Source organism: Ischnura elegans, chromosome 1 (genome assembly GCF_921293095.1).
Source record: "Ischnura elegans chromosome 1, ioIscEleg1.1, whole genome shotgun sequence".
In the NCBI taxonomy this organism is placed as follows: Eukaryota; Metazoa; Arthropoda; class Insecta; order Odonata; family Coenagrionidae; genus Ischnura; species Ischnura elegans.
The window spans coordinates 163,522,383-163,528,382 of NC_060246.1; positions in this window are offsets into that span (position 1 = coordinate 163,522,383).

The following is a 6,000-nucleotide window of genomic DNA, read 5'->3' on the forward strand; positions in this document are numbered from 1 at the left end:
GCTAATATGTATTTCAGAAAACCATGGCTACATCTGTGCCATGTTTTTTTCTGTTGGAAGTGTTCCATTACTACACACGAGATAGAAGTAAAAGTCATCGCGATGGATTGCTTGGGTTTTCTCGAACACCACTTTTGAACATCGACGTAATATTTGCTAATTTTCTTGCTTACTAGGTTCTATATCGTCGGATATCGATTTCCAGACCATTGCGTGTAAAATATGGAAAATTCTCCGTCTCTGAAAAAAAAATACGAATGGGACTTTTTTTTTCAGGTCTGGGAGACTTATTCGAGCGGAATATTTATTGACTTGTTCGAGAGACTTATTCGAGACTTATTCGAGCGGATGGAGAAATCTCGACTTTTGGCGAGGCACTTCAAAATTGGTTGCTTGATAAGACGTCGTTACTGTCTAAAGTGTTCGTAAACACAATTTTAAATACGAGTTCAAACAAGTTTGCTTTGTCCAAGCTCCTAAAGTCGTTTTTCCTTCTTCATCTTTCAGCAAAATAACCATTGATCTCATTCGGGCAGGTATTCATTCCTTTATTTCTTTTCAGTCGTATCCACTCTCTTAACATCTATGCTGGTTTTTTATGAGGCTTCGCCAATAAAAACGTCGATCGTAAGGCAAAAAAGAAAAAAAAACTTTATCCTCATGGTAGTATTCACCAATTGTGGCTCCTGCATTCACTCTCTTGCAACTCATATCCTACATACTTTAATGGTAATTTTAGAACAATTCATATGAAGTGAAGCTGTCGGCTCTTATACTATCCAAATGACCAACTCTTCACATTCTGAAAACAAGGCCATGTCCTCTTCTTTTTGTTTTAATAGGATATTAGTTAACAATTATGACTACAGCTGAAGATCTTGATCAAGATCTCCTTTTAAGAAGAAATACTTCGTGAGATGATATTTGATACAATATACCGTATAGGAAAAACACACCCGTGATATGATATGTTAATGTGGATACTCATGGAAAAGAATATAGAATATAATCAGTGGAATAGATATAAAAAGATAAAGCATATCCTAACTTAATGGCATTAACAACTTTGAACAATTTTTTTTGGCCATTACTCTCGTTATTTTCGTTCACTAGAACATCTGGTTGCAAGCATGCAATATGCTATAACCTCAATATGGTCTGATTATGCGTATTTTTAACCACTATTTTGTGGAAACGCTCACTGAATTACGTCCACTGGCAACTCCATCAATATTGACCAAAAGATCGCAACGTAGCGAGAGAATTTCGTCGTGGCCATTTTATAACTTTAAAATTTGATAAAACCCATTTTTTTAAAAGGGCAATGTCGCCTTCAAATGTTTAAATTTATGTGTAATGGGAAATTGACGTAACGTCGAAAATTCATAGTTTATCATGTAGCCTCATTTCAATGCGCTGTTCCATCCACTCATAGTTGATAAATATTGCGTCATAGCTTCTCGAAGTAGCGAATATTGACACTAATATCGTCCAAAAATACTTTTCTCATTATAATCATTGCGAAAATGTATGAATTATTCGGCTATCATTAACAAAGACGTCCAAATATGAAGTAAAAAATATGCATTTCATTTACATCACATATGTGTTGAATTAGTGCAACTAATTATGAATAATTCTTTGCTGTACTTTAATAGGAAAACTTTCGGTCAGCTCAGCACAAATCCAAGAGTATTCTGGTCGTACGTTAAACATGTACTAAAAGGAATCCTTGAATAGATTTTTTAGCTGGTAAAATCGTATAATAGGTTCCTTGATTGAATACCGTCGCATCTCACCCACCAATTCTTCTTCTTGAATGCCTTTCTCGTTCTTCATAACATTCGATTCCACATCTTATTCCTCCTCCCGATTCCTTACTGAGTTCATCTTTCCCAATGCCCTCTGGTGCCAATTTGGTGTAACAGCCGAAACCGATCAAATGATATAAATTTTTATAAATACTTTGTGGAAGTCACAAAGTGTCTGTTATTGATAATATAGAGCCTTCCACCACATACAAGCGTTTCGATTTGAGGAAGTTTCGATTTGAGCAACTACCATTATCGTCACTAAAATTGTCATAATGTAGGGCATAACCAAATAAATAGTTTGCGAAATGCAGTAAGGAAAGACGAGGTTGGCCACAATATTGTTCGTGACGAAAACATTCACGACAAAGATGCCGAGTTTGTAGCAGCCAGAAGATTATTGATTACCAAAAGTGTAATATTAATCTACATACTGATTGCTCTTCTAAATTTCATGAAAAATACTAAGTTTAATCAACATTTGGGTCAATTATATTTTTGGGCTGTAATAAAAAAGAATTATTTGCAAAAGTAAAAGAGTTCCGAAAAAAGGCAAAACGGCTTATTTGACCCGGGGAACTCCAATGTTGCGTATACGCAACGTTTCACCAACGGCAAACTAAAAACAATAAAAAATATAGAAATCAATAATTTGCCTTATTTGAGTCTGTTTTATTGCTAATTCATCAAAATAATTGGATTTTTAAAGTTATTAACGTGCTTGGGATTAAATGGGTTAAAACGCATTACAAATATTTGGATGCCTTCGCCAATCTTTTACGGGAGACCTCTGACCCCTGTTTAATAGTCATCGCCGCGATATTTTTAGATATTTAAGCGCGCGATTCGCGGAATACGAGCTAATTTTCAATTTCAGACAGTTGGACAGCATTGCTACGGTTATCAGAGGGTAATATTGTCCTAAGTAATTTATTTCTCATAAAAAATTCTAACTCAGGCCACTGACTCAGAATTGAAAATCGACCGTTATGGCAAATAAACTTTTAGAGGCAGAAATCACTTGAATTAAATTATATTGGAAAGGAACTATTTCTGCTAACCGAGCAGGAAAAAATAATGATCTTATTTCTGTATCTGGCACTACTTAATGAGTAAAAAGTATCAAACATATAGCGTTTAAACTTTTGAAGTACCGCTATAAAAAAGCCCGATAGTTATTCTTGGATGTAAATCAGCCGATTAATAGCTCGACGGCCGCGGCCGTTCTAGTTTATTTCCTCGTGTATATAGGTGAAGCGATGTCCAGGGAAAGTGCAAGTCCAGCCGTGTGCAATGAAAAACACGCTACGAAGGGTAATTACGAATTATTAGCAGTATTCCCGATTGAGGAAAAGATCAAATGGTGAAAGTAGCTGAAGTAGAAGAAAGTGTGCCCTTCTCCGCATGACCACCGGCCCGGAGTTCACGTTCATTTCATCAGCTGAAAATTCGACACTTCCACCTCGTTATTGCCGGAGAAAATGTCTATGATGGGATCAGAACATTAGCCGTGTCCGAATTGCGTGCTATCGTGCTTCAGCCGTGCGCGCGAGAACCGTCAATGGTTTCCAATTACACCCGAAGCCTGTCTGAACATACAGGCCTTAAGCCCAAGCATCCATCCATCCACTAAGCCCTGATTGGGTTGGGCGAACTCCGAATCATACCACGAATGAGGTATATTTGTAAATTTAAATGCACATTACATAATTAGTTGATACATGGCGAGTGAAATAATTTTGTTTTATGTGACATTTATAAAAGACAGCATTACTTTGCCTTTAACTTTAGCCAACACTTGATTAAATAATTAAGAAAATAATATAATGTTAAATAATTAATATAAACAAAAAATATTAAATAATATATCCAAAATTATTGTAACAAGATAATTATTTTGCGGGCATTTTAAATAAATCCAAGTGTTGATGTTTTAACTATTCATATACCACGTTTATTTTATTAGTCTACAAATCCGAATGATTGGATATTCATATGGCTTAAGTCATTTCAATGACCACCAAATATTTAGCTTCAATCAATCAGTTGTTAAATTGAAGCCACTGAAGCGAATATGTCAGAAAGTTCGAGCAGAGTGGTCATTCAAGAATTCTTCAATAATGATCGCTAACACGTCATAACTACGTCATGTGCAAGCATATCAACCCAAAGTATGCCTGGCAACTTGAATGTGGCTGTTGCTTAACAGGCAAAATGGCTGACGGAGAAATATTACGTGGACGATTAAGATAATCAAGATCAGCAGCGGTGGTCTGGCTCTTCCGATAATTTTACGTTCCGAGGGTCATAAGAAGGAGCTCGAAAGCAGATGTTTCCAATGAAATAATTTTGCTCACATCTACATATGTAGATAATACCCTGCAAGCCGCCTCAATAGGTTTGTGGCGGGGGCTGTTATGGCACCCCGTGGCCGTTTACGAATAAAAAGGAAATGCTCTAAAGAAATCCCGCCTAGATTTATTATAGTCCTCTAGTTTTTGGGGGGAAAAAGAATTACCATACCCTGTTTAAGTATACCGGGACTAGCCCCGGTGATAACTTAACGGGAGTCACCCGAAAGAAAAAAGCATTCACCTTGACCGGGATTCGAACCCGGATGCCAGTCTAGGCAAATGATTTTTTCTCAGTGGATTTTTCGCAAAATTCCTACACCTATCCGTTCACCAAATTTCTCTCGTATAGACCGTTTCTCTCGGCCTTGGAGATGTATTGATGTTCTGATATGATATTATCTTTGACCCTATGAAAGATATCACTTCTCAATAGGGTAGTTTCCTTCATCAAAGAAAACCAAATGTATTGATTGCGATTCGTTACCCACCATTAGTGTATTCATAATATATAAATTATTTGGTTTTAGAAATCCCAGTTCAGACGAATGTTAATGGTCAATTTTTACCGCATTTGAAAAAGTCCAGATTGGCGCCCATGCAATGCCACTCCACGTGACGTCACAGGGACCTAGTTTATAGACGAGTAGATACGAGTTTTACATCGCCTGAGATTACCAATGCATGCATGAGGTACAGAGCTCAGGGAAACATGTCTTAATAATCACCTATTAAAAATGCCTATGGCCGGAAAGTTTTCTTCGTTTGATAGGGCATTAATAATCCTCATTTAAGCCAAGCGCTACCTGCTAGCAGCCTGCGTCGTATCAGCGCTCAAGCCTCACCCCAAGGTCACCTCAGACGGCGACAGTTGGAACCAGAAATACGTCACACGGACTTTTCCCAGCATTCATACTTAGCTGTCGTGTTTTCGCGCGCTTGAAAATTTTCACTTTTCGTTTAATCGCCAAAAATAGATATCGTCATTCGAAAATCTAAGAGCGTAAAATACGTACTCCAGGAGTTATAATCTTTCGATTTAGGCAATAAAAAATAATAGGAAACCACCCTATTACATTTTGCGCTTCCTCTGGTGAAATAGTTCATGCAATAATTGTGCGCAGTGACCAAAAGCCGTGAGCGACATTGAAATGCCGTCTTCTTAACTATTATGGGGCATGGAGTAAATAATTATGATAAACTCTTCTAAAATGCTTATGCTTCTCCTTCTTTGTGATTACATACTTAATTTAATTACAGTGCTACTCTTATCGGCCTGTCATATTCAATTATATCTTGTTAAGGTATTATTGAATTTAAATTTAAATAGAAAACCTTGCTCTCTTTTGTAAGATTAGGAATTAAACTGCCAAGACTTGGAATCTTTTTCCAAATCCGATGTAAAAAAAAAACAGTAAATACACTAAAAATGATGACCTTGCGCCATATTGTATTTAACAATACGTGTACTTAACAATTTTGGCGCATAATACTGATATTTCAAGTGCATAACATTTCAGTTACTTAAATAAATGGTAGGAATAACTTCGTTAGAGCATTTCCTTTGTCAACGGTTTGTGTCCTACCATCCCCTGCCATACGCCTATAGAAGCGGCTTGTGAGTTAGTATGTGGATATAGAAGCACGTAGATGAAGGTCATACATAAATCTGGCCTACTAATATTAATTTCAAGCAAATGGCAATCGAAATTATGATGTTTCGGCCTGTAGATCTCCGTCTGGCATTCAATACTGCTAGTAGGTGTAGCACACGGCAGGGAGTTGATCAGGGCAGAGCTATTTGGTGGAGGCGAGGCTATGGATAGATGGATATCACG